Source organism: Crocodylus porosus, unplaced genomic scaffold, assembly GCF_001723895.1.
Source record: "Crocodylus porosus isolate Cpor-Errol unplaced genomic scaffold, CroPor_comp1, whole genome shotgun sequence".
Taxonomy (NCBI): Eukaryota; Metazoa; Chordata; order Crocodylia; family Crocodylidae; genus Crocodylus; species Crocodylus porosus.
This window is the reverse complement of record NW_017728906.1, coordinates 55,795,693-55,808,770: the sequence shown is the minus strand read 5'-3', so window position 1 is coordinate 55,808,770 and position 13,078 is coordinate 55,795,693. Positions and strand designations below refer to the sequence as shown.

Sequence of the window (13,078 nt, the reverse complement as noted above, 5' to 3'; positions counted from 1 at the left end):
GGATCCTATGACCCCAGCTGACTTCCTGCCCTTGGGGCAGGGAGCTGGACTCGATGATCTCCCAAGGTCCCTTCCAGCCCTAATGTCTATGAAATCTATGAAATCATTCCAAAAAGTTATCATTCCTATCCTGGCAATGAGCATAGGAAGAACAACTATCCTATTTACTGTTTATTCACTTATCTATTCACAAATGCCTTAGCAAAACATTTAACATCTAAATTCAAATCACTTACTAGATAAGTCTGAATTAAAGACACAGTAATTCAGGTTGACGTCATATACTTGGACTTGAGAAAGGCCTCTGACCTGGTCTCCCATGATGTTCTCATGGTCAAATTTGGAAAATGTGGCTTTGACTACTTCATGGTCCGGTGGCTAGGTAATTGGCTCCATGGTAAGGACAGGCTTGTGAAGTGGGCAGCCCTCAACCTGATGTCAGGTGCTCTATCTGGGAAAAAATAACCCACAATACACTTACCCAATGATCTGTAAGGTCCCTGCCAGCTTGTAACATCTATGAAACTATAATTTTATTTCCCAAATAATTTACAAAACAAGTGAGACAGATAGTTGAGCAAAGCTTCTTAGTGGTAAACATTGAAGAAGTTATAAGTTTTGTCACATTCTATCAGTTACTCTTCAGTACTTGTATTGTTTTTTGATTGCTCGGGGCAATGCATCAGATCTTCATTTTCAGCTTTCAGTATGCACCTCTTTAGCCCTTGCTAAATGTTAACAGATATTACACAATTAAATAGTTTATTTTGCAATAAACTTAGACCCGCCACATGTGCAAAGTAATTCAAAATTATAAAATTTACTATCCAGCTAAAAAAAGAACCAGCCAGCTATAAAATTAATGCTTGAAAATGTGTAACAATTTTGTAGCTGGTTCCTATCCAGCTTTAATTTAAATGTATAACATGGCCCATAGTATTAGTACTTCCACTCCTTAGTGGAGTGTGTGGAATTTCCTGTCCATTCAGTGTCATAAATGCATTCACAGTGAATAAATCTATTTCACTACATCTTGTTAGAGGGACAAAATATGTTTGTTTATGCTTCATTGAAATCTTCTGCTTTGAGGACTGACTAAAATCACAAAATGCTGATTAAAATCACTGAACATGAAGTAAATTTTTATAGTGTTTAATAGTCACATCCACATACTTTAATGACATATCATAAGAAATCCTTTTTGTAAGCATGGAGGTAGAATTGGACTTATCTTACATTGGGGCATAGTTACTCACAGAAAGGTTCCCACTGACTTTAAAAGTTATTGGGCACGTATCTATGAGAAACTGTTTGCAAAGATACCAGTACCTATAAAGACTTGCACTTTTGCCCTTATTATTTAGTCTTTCTTATGACCTATAGACTCATCCTATATTTGTTTCTGTTTACCTTGGGGGATATGTCCAAACACACAAAAAGCAGCTAGATGCTCATCTCTCACTGAAGTTTTTGGTTATTTTATTTTATAAAAGACAGAAAATGCACAGGATTTAAATCATCACTGAAAATCTCACCAGTCAACTGGACTGCATTGGTTGTATATCAACTCTGAAATTATTCCATTCTTATATTTTTAATGATAAACTGTAGAAAGTAATATTGAGGTATAAAAAAAATAGTTCTAGGAAACACTGTGTTTTATATCTTCCAGTGATTGATATATGCAGCAATCTAGTGTGGTTATTATATGCAAAACCTTTTGGATTTAACATGTCTTCAGTGTAATAAAGTATAGCCTATAAAATATAAAATACTTGTGCAGCAAGAGTCCAAGTATGATCTAGACTGTACACTCAATACTACATATTGCAGAATATGCATACTATTCCTTGCAATGCCTATTCATTTGTGTAATCTTTACTCACACAAGGAGTTCCACGAAAGCCAAAGCTCCTAGATACAATGTGATTATGCTCATGTTTTAAGGTTGGAGGATCCAGGACAATTAAATTCTACCCTGTGGCAAAAAGCCTGCTTGAGTTTCATTTGATACAACCTTCAGTCTGAATGTTTTCCCACTGTGATATATAGATATAGATAAAGCTGACAAATGCGCCTTAAGAAGCAGAGAGGAAATTATTTCCACAGAAATATTAGCTAAATCTGTTTCTTAATATTAATTCTTTTTTATTTACTGCATTTTGGAGCTTTGCTGTTTAATTTCTGTTTTACAGTTTGTTCTCATGAAAGTACTAGCTAATTATGAGACTTCTTGCTGATACTGGGAGAAAGGAGAAGGAGAATGTGAGAGCATCATTAACACTAGCCTTAACAATATCCTTCTTTGTTGAGGATGGAATTGATGTCATATTTGGCAGTTAGCCCAAGACTATTCTGCAACACCGCTCTGTCCTAATACATGCTTTACAGAGGGATTGCCTTTCAAAACTGTACACGACTATTTGCAAAACATCAGTGCCAAAGTCGTATTTTTCACCCTGGCAAGAGATTAACAAGCACAATGGGAACCTTCTACTCTACAGCATTTTTCACTCATAGATTACGTTTTACTCCGTGCATTCTCTAAATGTATCAAGATACATACCAAAGTATGGTATCCTATCAAGATAGAATATACTATCCATTGAAATGAATAGATATGACTGTCTGATGGCAACTTTGTCAGAAATTGATTTGATAGGTCAATGGTGGCTATTATCTTACTGCATAAACTGTAGCTCCTCTGATTGCTTCCTGAAGTGTATCTTACATTCAGCAGAAACAGATCACTTAAAGAAACAATAAAATGTGGTTTTGACATTTTTCAGGTCTTTCAAATACTGAACAAAAGATAATCATGCTCATTTTCCACTACGTTTAAGTGAATATATGTGTATATTCATGCCTGGAAATAATGAATATAGTGTAGAGACTAATATGTATTGTATAGCTATATTATGGGATCAAATCAGGGTGAAAATTAGCTGGTGCCCATAATTTTCACACAGCCCATTATGCTCACAGAAGTCCCATTCTAAACCTATGTGGGATTTTCCCCAAAGATACTGAACATAATTTTAGTCAGCATTATTGTCAAGCCATTCCCCTCTGAATACTGAATATGTCTCCACATCAATGGTGGGATCCTTGGCAGTAGCTGGCATGGAGCATATGAGATCATGATGTTAGACAAAGCTGATGAAAAGGAGCATGGTTTAACAGGCTTTCCATGCAACTGTAAGGATAATCATAAGGTCTGTGGAATTTATCTGTCAATCTATGGAACTGTCAAAGCCTGATAGATGTCTCTTTTACCTTTTCCAGAAGATAACAGGTCTTGTATCCTTTAAAGGGATGATTTGAAGAGAATGTAATTAAAAATTATTTAAGTTTTCCCTGTTTCCTACATGTACTTCCTTTGACAAAACAGCATACAATGCCCCACCAATTTTTTTCACAGCAAGCAGCATACAGTTTCCCATCTAACATTGGTAAGGCACAGCTATTTTAGTCAGACGATACCAGATGAATCCTTTTTTTTTTTTTAATCCATGCTAGAATTATGTAAAATTCAGACAGCCCAATCCTCCTTTGCACAGCTCCACAGAAGATAGTAAAAGTAAGCCCATATATACCAGCTGAGTACGGCCCAAATAGTTATTAAACTATTATTATTAAGACTTCCTATAATGAATAGGCATTTGCTGATAGATATTCTGCATACCCTCTGGCTGTTATATGTTTTTGCCTTTTGTTTAATTTATTTATTTGGCAGCCTGATTTCTTACCAGAGTAGTCTATGGCTTGGCTGCCCTAAAATGGTAGTATTTCACTTTGTGTTTTTTTTCCCATGGAAAGATCTTCCGTAGCACTGTTCATTCAAGTCTTTTAGTCATATTAGTCAGGAAACCACAGAAACTTTTAAACTGCAAGAGTTCGTTTTCCTCACTGTTCATATGTTTTATCCTTGCTATTCTGTCTTGTTTAAGGGTGTCATGGACTGCCCTCCAGGGGGTGAATGCTTGGGACCTCTATGGCCTTGTCTGGTCTCTGAGAGGGTCCCCAAAGACAGCCCAGACTTGGTTGTTAGTTCAAGCAGGGGGACAATGTTCCTTCCTACTCTTAAGCCCGGTCTTTTGGTCTCTCACCTTTCCTGGTTCTCTGTGGTCTTCACTCAAGGAGCAAGCATCCTGTTCTGCGCCTGACACATGGACTTCACCTGCTGATCTGAATGACCCTGTGCAACCCACAGTACTAAGCAGCACAACAGAAAGTTTGCCGTGATGGCATTTGTTTGGGCAAATGCCAGACAATCGGAGGTACTCTGTCTCCTCCAATGGGTGTAAACAGTTCCTTTTTCCCCAATCCAGCCTGCACAGCCCTAAGCACGCCCAGTGATATTAGGCTGTTTCCCTTCCAGTCTTTCCAGTCTCCCAAAGCTCTTCCAGTTATCTCAGCCCTGAGGCTCTGTGAACAGGAGTTGCCAAGCTACTTTTCTTTTTTCATAGCCTGCTCTCCAATTGCCATATTTATCTTGTCTGGATAAATTGTGGGTGTCAAGTATCTCAGCTTTGTTAATATGTCAACAAAGCCATTCCGGACTGCTGTTGCAAAAGGTCCATCTCATCTGTCCTACATGTAGCCAGCTCTGGCGCTTCATATTGTATTTTATAGGAACAGGTTAATGAAGTAAACTGAGTCTCACAATGTTATAACAGCATAAACACAGATAATACTGAAATATCACACTAAAATCCACAGCATGTCACAAAGTGTGTATGTTATAGCTTTGCATTCTGTTAGGTTTCCATCACCATAGTGTTACTTTATTAAAATTTACATATTATAGTAGTTTGGAAAACACTTTGCCTAATTCTGATTGCACATGCACTGGTATAAATCAAGAGCAAGATTCCTGAAGTAGATGAAATTACTTTTGTATAAAGTCATCATAAATTTGAAGAGATACAAGCTCATTTGCCAGGCTGGTTTATTTTTCACATAAAAATCTGATTTTCCTGCCCACAAAACTAATTTGCAGACTTCTAGGGTTGATGTAGTCCAACTGAATTAAGCTGTAATGGTCTGTGCCTGAAAATATCAAAATCTGTGATTTTTTTTTTTACCATTTTAAACATAACCTTTCTTATTTGACTTTTAAGTGAAAGGCTTTTAGCAGCTTATTTGCCTCATGAAGAATTTATGGTAATAAGTCAGAAAATTGACTATAGTTTAAGAAAGGAACACAGCAGCATGACAGATATAAACAATACAGTTCAGTATGTCAGGTTCAATACATTTGGATTCATTTTTGTTTTTCAATATAATTCCTTTGTGTGTATTAAAAATCATTTAATACAAAATTTTCTGACTCATCTGCACTAGACAGCCTGTAAAATATGATTTGTAGAGTGCTGTGACCAGCAGCACTGCTTCAACAGTCTTGGCATATTCTTTATCAATGCCAAATATCAGAACTCTGCCAAAACATTACTCTTACTACTTGTACATCCTAAACTCAAGTAATGCGTCTGTGCAGGATCTGTGAGTAAGATGGGTCTCTAAAGGTCATGTGAAAGATTATTTCCTGATTCTTCTTTACTCTCATTTTTATTCTTTGTATTGTTGTTGTTGTTTTAAGGAAGAAATAAGTTTATGTTAATGAGAATGTTAAGTAGTGTGGAAGAGAAGTGACAGCTTCAGACTTGGAGATCTCTATATTCTCAGTTAAATTTTCACTGGGGGCGGTAACCTATGGCCTATGGGATGGATCCAGCCTGGGGATTTGTGGTTTTGGTGGCAGGGAGCTCTGCCTCTGCCATGCTGCATTTGAAGCTGGAGGCTTTTACATAGGGGATCTCTCCCTGCTCTGTGCCCATCAGGCACCCAAGGCTTTAATAGGACTATGCCACAGCTGGGTGGCTGGGAAAAACACCAGCGGGGGCTAGGTGCTAGTGCCAGCTGTTCAGACCCAAGCTATATCATTTCAGCTTTGTGCTGGAGAACATTGCTAACCCTTGATTTATAGAAAAGGTATTTAAAGTAGAAGAAAAAATGGTAGTTTAGGATAAAAATAGTAGCTTTTTCACTTGAGTTTTAAGGACTTACAACTCTTGAGAAGCTGAAAATATTAAATATTCTATGGTTGACCTCAGCATTTTTCAATGGAAATGAGTGGCAAAAGCAATGCATTAGTAGTTTTCCACCTTGTTCCTTTCCAGGACACCAGACCAATCACCTATTAGTGACCAAGGATATGCCACAATCCTTTAAATACAGCAGTTGTAGGCCTAGCAAGAAATGACAGCTGCTTTGGGTTGAATGTCTATGGAGTGCTGTTCTCCTGAATGAATGGGAGGGAGGGGGAAAAGGAGGATGGAAAATGTAGAGTGTAGTGTGTTGCCCGTGGGAGTAAGCATGAATCAATGTAAGTGAAGCTGCCCATAATTATCAGGTAGGAAAGATTATATCTGGGGAAATCATAAGAGTTCAAAAAAAAAAACCTGCATGTTTTTAAAATAGTATTGTATAAAATATCCACAATCATAGTAAAGCAGGTGCTACTCTGAAGGACAGTGCTCTATTAGAAAAAGTGTTTAGCAAAATACATATCAAATATGTTTTTGTGGATTGTAGATTTTGTATTTAAGCAGGAAAGAGCTAATAGCTTTTGCTGAAGCTGATGTTTTGTTGGCTACTTCAAAAGAAATTCACCAGGTCATACTATTTTTGTTTGTTAAATAGTCTGTTTTCTTTTATGTAAAGAGGACATTCTGGACTTCCTTTTCAAACCTTGCATTTTTTTCTTTATTCCTGTTTTGGACAAGGTACAAACAGAAAGCCTTCAGTTCTGCTGGAGTTTAATCAGAAATCATAGCAAGTGACCAGGCTACAGGGATTTGCTTGATTGTTTACCTAGAGGCACTAATTGGAATTAGAGTTTACATTCAAAACGAATAAGAATAAAAAATGCTGGCCACAAAAGATTTCAAATAGAAGCAAAGGGCAATCATGGCCTTCAAACTAACTGTTTTAAAATATCTGTATGGATTCAGATGTATTAGGCTTTAAACATGTGTCTCATTTGACAGATGTGATATTTGGTGGATTATACCGGGGTTTGATTTGGATTAGGATAATCATTTATACAACACCCTTCCGAACTGTGTTACTGCTTCTCTGCCAGTAGGTGGCCTGCAAGAACAGCCAGCCTGACAGTTTTGTTCCTGGAATGAACCACAATACTCACATAGAAGTAAAACAGGGGCTAGCCACACACATTCAAAAAGCCCAGGGCGGAATTGATTTAAATTAATTGGCTTTCTGTAAGTGGAATAGTTTAGATTGGTAGCAAACAGAAGAAACAGTCATCCTTTGTTGTGGGGGGATGGATGAATCTTAAATCAGGTTCTGCCATTTTTAAACTGGTCTATGTACGCTAAACTTCTATTCTGTTATGGGATAGACCAGCTTTGTGTGCCAAACTTCAGTTCTGTTACAAGTGTAGACTAGTGTTTGTTCACTTATACCTATAAAAGTGTAATGTCTGTATCTGGCCAGGATGTCTCAGGAAAGGTGCTGGTACATTTTATCTGGCATACTTCAGGGGGACTTGAAGAAGGATACTGAATGCGTGCACCTCTATGACTCAAGGCAAAAAGTTTTCTCTCTGGGCAAAGATGATGTCTGTTCATAACCTTAACAGATAATGGTAGGATGCTGAAGCATTGCAAGAGAAAGTGGAAAGGCAGAGAGAGATTCCCCCCCGCTCTACACAGGAAGACAATTGGGATTAGGTGACCCCAGTGAGGTGACTGTCCAGACTCCTCTTGAAAACCTCCAGGATAGATGACTGCCCCACCTTTCGAGGAGTTTATTCCACAGTCTGGACACCCTGACTGTGGAATAAACTCCTGTGAAGAAGTTTTTCCTAGTATTAAGCCTGAAGTGGCCTTCCAGAAGTTTATATCCATTGGTCCTGGTCTTTTATAGAGGTGCCCTGGTGAACAGCTGTTCACTGAGTTCTTGATGTACTCCTCTGATATAGCAGTAAGCCACTATCAAGTCCCCTCTCAACCTTCTATTTTTGAGGCTAAAGAGGCCCAGGTCTCTCAACTTTGGTCTCATATGGCTTGTCTTGCAAGTCCCTGATCATACGGGTAGCTCTTCTCTGGACCCTCTCAAGTTTTTCCATGTCCTTGTTGAAGTACAGTGCCCAGAACTGGACGCAGTACTCCAGCTGCAGTCTCACCAGTGCTGAGTACAGTGGGAGTATCACTTCCTTAGTTTTATACAAGATGCATCCGTTGATGCATGCCAGCGTGTTGTCTGCCCTGCAATGCACTGACGGCTCATGTTCTTCCTGTGGTCACTCATTATTCGTAGGTCTCTTTCAGCTGTGGTGCAAGTGAGGCTGTCTCCTCCAAGCCTGTATGTATGTTGAGGGTTATTTGCCCCCAGATGGAGCACCTTATACTTGGAAGTGTTAAACTTCATGTGGTTCTGGTCTGCCCAACTCCCTAGCCTGTCCAGGTCCACCTGTATCAGCAGCCTGTCTTCTGGAATGGCCACACTGTCCCATAACTTGGTGTCATCCGTGAACTTGGCCAGCGAGCTTTTCACTCTCCCATCCAAATCATTGATAAAGCTGTTGAAAGATGTTAAAGTTGCATGAATAAAGGGTGCTGGCTGCCTGCTCATAGATGTGGGCATTGATGTGCCCCCCTCAGTTCAAACTCACGCTGCACCTCCACCTCACCCCGCAGTGCCATGAGGTCACCAGTCTCCTCCATGGACCAGTTGGGGTCCCAGGTGGTGGGCATGGGTGTGGGCATGTGAGTGGGCAAGGAGGATGCCATTGTTCTGTGCTGGCTCTCTGGTTCCCCACACGTCAGTCCCTGTGTTGCCAGGACTGGACAGCTGCCTGCAGCACCCAGTGCAAAGGCTCAGCATGTGACTGGCTGCTGTATGGCAGAGGCAATGCCCTGCAGCACCTGTGAGCTCAGGGCAGGCTGTTGGTGGTGGGCTGCAGGCAGGTAGAGCTGGAAGCTGCCCTGCAGCTAGAAGCTGCCTGCAGCCTGGAGGGCTGGACAGCACAGGCCTGGCAGCCAAGCAGCAGTGTGGTGCCAGGCAGTGGTGCCAGAGAACAGACAGGCTAGGGCAGCTGGCTTGCAGCCTGCTCAGGGGGACACAGGGGTCTGGAGTGGCTTCAGGCTCCCTGCTGTTGTGCTCCAGGATTCTGAGTACCTGAAGGCTTTTAAAGGTCTGAGGCAGGGGCTGCTATAGAGGCGGCCTAGTCCTGGAGCAGGAGAAGCTCTTAGGCTGGCTCCGTAGTGGCAGGAATGAACCAGGAGCAAATTTGCTCCCAGGTCGTGTCTGCTTGTGCGTAATTGTACAGTAACGGGTAAATTTGCTACCTGCATTTGAAGATATTGGATTTTCTTGTGATTAAGAATTTTCACTGTGCAGTAAGTATATACTACTGCTTGCTGTGCAGTAAACTACAGAACTGTGCAGTTAAGCGCCTCATGTAGACATGCCCAGTTTTGACAATGTTTTAATACTTCTAGGACTTGGCAATTTAAACCAGCTCTTTTTTTACAAATTTCACCCTAACAAATTCAACAGAGTCTAGGAATCAGTAGTAGCCAACATGATTAGTGCTATATCAAAGAATGGGTGATTCATGATCTCCCTGAAAGATTATTTTTGTTCTCCATTGCTTGTCATCTAATATGGACAGAACAAGATTCAGATGTAGTTTTACTCCTTGATTTGCTCTTTTATGCATCAGATATTAAGAAACTCAAACCTATTCCCTAGTTTCTTGAAATTGTGCTTTCCCCATGATTGCAGTACTTTGTTTATTGGAGGACCAGCTCCATTTTTGCATGACCAGCAGTTGTCTTCCCTGTCTAATCCTAGCTAGGCTCCAAGATGGTTAATAATTTCCTGGACAAAAATATCTGTGCCCTGGCTGGAGAAAGGTTCAGGACTTTGCTGCTTGGGAACAGGAAAAAAAATGAAAGTACAGAGAATGGCAAAAAAAAGTTTTTATTGAAAAGTAAATGATAAAGTTGATGAGTTCACATAGTGTTACCTTAAACTACATTTGGAATGAGAAAGTACAACCAGGTACTAAAGTCCTTCTGGTCATAATAATAATATCAAATCAAACATCCTTCATTTTTTATTTTTCTTTTTTGTCCAATTTTAAAAGATACCAAACAAGAAATGTTCTTTTTTGTTTTTAATCTGGAGCATCTTTCTTAAAGCTAGGTTACTATTCTTTTTTTATCTGGAAAAGTATCTCTAGACCTATTATCTGTGGTTGATTTATTCTTTATAATCAAAGCTATGCCTTAACGGAAATTCAGCAACATCAAATGAAAAGTGCAAATCACATTCCTGCAGATACTACAGCACAGCCAGCAATAAATGATGCACTGTCCTGAAGAGTCTCTAGAGGGATTCCTGCTTTGTAGACCCTTAGTAGATGTAACAGATGTCTTTCCTTTCTGTCCCTTATCTCCTTTTCAATGTGTAGCTTTATTGCATTTTTAAAACCAAGGCAAGATTTGAAAATGCATTTTTTCTTTGGTCTGGGGTTGTTAGCTGATCAAAACAAACTTTTCTAATATTAAAAAAAATGAAGTCCATTAGCACTTAATTAAAACTCCTTCAAACAATTTACTTTCTCTTTCTCCCTACCCCCTGCTAAAGTATTCAGAGTTTATTAGATGAATATTAAACACCAAGATCTTGTCTACTACAGTGCTTCCTAAAAATATAGATGCAATCATAAAGAAGGCCCCCTTTACTCTTGTATGAATTATTGATTTGATTACATAACATTAATGATTCCAGCTGACCAAAAGTACAGCACAATTCACTTGTCTAGTTCACACAACAGATGTCATAGAGGGATACCCAAGGACTCACTACTTTGTCCACTTATAAAGGTTTGGTTGGACAGGGATGTTCAACTGGCAGCCTATTGGCTGCATGTAGCCCTCAATAGGCTAATCAGCAGCTCCTGGGCTCCCACTCATCTGCTGCTCCTCACATTGCTCCAGCTGTGGCAAAAGATGAAGTCATGAAGCTCTGCCTTCCTCCACTATCTTTCACATTCTGTTGCTTTTTCCAGAGAGTAGAACAACACATCCCACAGTGCTGGGGGAATCCATGGTACAGCGCAGTAAGGCAGTAAGGCAGCAAGGAGCTGGGAAAGATGATAGGAAGAGCTACACATGGCATGCAGTAAAGCATGGTGGAGGGCACCTGTGTGGCTTGGGGGATCCATGACTTGACCTAGTATATGCTCTTCTGCTGCAGCCCACACAGCATGTGGTTCCTGGACACTTTGAAGTTCATCCTTGATCTATAAAATGGTCTCCTACATGTGAAAGAACAACTGATATGGGGGGCGGCAAGCACGGTTGTGTGAAATAGCTTCTTGGGCTCCTCAATAAAATTGAATCCCATGGTGCTAGGCTCTTTTCCTGTGCAGCCCTGCCCAAGAGTTTAAGATTTAAATTGGCAAGGCAAAGCACGAGAAAAATGTACTATTAAATTCTCATTTGCTATCTGGAGAATTGAGAAGTTAAGTGCCTGGTGCAAAGTTGATCATGAGGTTCTTCTGTTGGAGAACAAATGGTTAAAATAGAATTTTGAATTTTCCCAGTGTCTTAAACAAAACTTCATCTTTCCAAATATATTTTTTAAAATGAGTTATTTTGCAAATATCTGAATGCCAGTACTCTACAGATGGTTGGAGGATGATGAATACAGTGACTGTTCATGGCAGAGAGATAGAAACAGAATGTTTTTTGTTTTCTTTCGTTCTTACCCTTAATTTCCCTCCTTCCTCCTCCTCACCATGGTTGTGTGTTTGGAGTATCTTCATGTTTATAGTATTTTATCTCATATTTTTCATATTTAAATGTGTGGTCAGAGCATAAACTCTTTATTTGCTTTGTGTTTAACATTTTTGTTTGTGGAAAAAAATAGTAGATTCTCCCCACTTTGGTTCTGATTGCTCTGCACTTTTATATTTAAAGATGTCATTGACCATTAATAGGGAAGAAGAGAAGTTTCTTTTTATGTCCATTTTTTTAGGAGAAGGGGGGTCCGGTAGTGTTTAAATCCAAATCATTAATCAAATGGATGATCAAAAACCTGAAGGGTAAAGAGTGCAGAGATGTAGTTTCCTCAGTGGCCATAAAGGACAGAACAAAGGATAGTGGCCTCAAACTCCAGCAGGGGAAATTTAGGTTGGGTATTAGGAGAAACCTTCTGACTAGGAGCCTGGCCAAGCATTAGAACAGGCTACCTAGAGAAATTGTGGACTGTCTGTCCTTGGAAATGTTCTGAAGTAGGTTAGAAAGAAACTTGGCTGCCATGGTTTAATCAGAGATAATTCTGCCTTGAACAAGGGGCTAGACTAGGTGACCTTGTGAGGTCCTTTCCACCCCTACTTTCCTATGATCCTACTTTTATCTAGCTAACTTTACTCCAGTTTATGAAAAGGTCAAAAGCCTTTTCAAAAGTCTTGCTGTATCTACTGCATTCCTTTATTTTACCCAAGTAGTCATTTTGTTGAAGGAGGAGTTTGTTTGATAAGATTTGTTCTTAATAAATCCAGGCTGGCTGCTTTTAATCAGGCTCTCCTGATCCAGATGCTGGCAAACAGACTTCTTTATAAAGTGCTTCAGTAACTTCCCAGGTATTAAGGTAAGACTAACTGTTTTCTAGGTCCTTGTTTTTGCCATTTTAAAAGAGGGGCCCTTTGGTACCTCACTTTTATCCCATGACTTCATAAAAGTTATTGCCTAGTGATCTGAGATCTCCTCTGCCAATCCTTCAGACCCTGGGATGAAGTGCAGATTTATGTTCCTTCAGACCCATCTTTTGTTATCTCATCCCTCAGTTTGTCCCCTTCCATCATCTAAATAATCCGTATTAGTTATGTGGTTGCAGCTACACTTTTTTTCTGAAGCAAGTTGCCAAGTACCTGTTGAGTAGCACTGCCATCTTTGCATTGTCCTGGTTATTTAATAGTGGACCCACAGCTACCGTGGCTTTCTTTTCTAGCCAGTATAGAACGTCTTGTTTTCTT

The 13,078-nt window shown here is 39.7% G+C and overlaps 1 protein-coding gene across 2 annotated transcripts in view; it reads left to right on the top strand.

The window, feature by feature from the left end:
* Positions 1 to 13,078, top strand: part of IL1RAPL1 (interleukin 1 receptor accessory protein like 1) — a 1,334,031-nt gene that overhangs the window by 107,512 nt on the left and 1,213,441 nt on the right. The window lies entirely within an intron of this gene.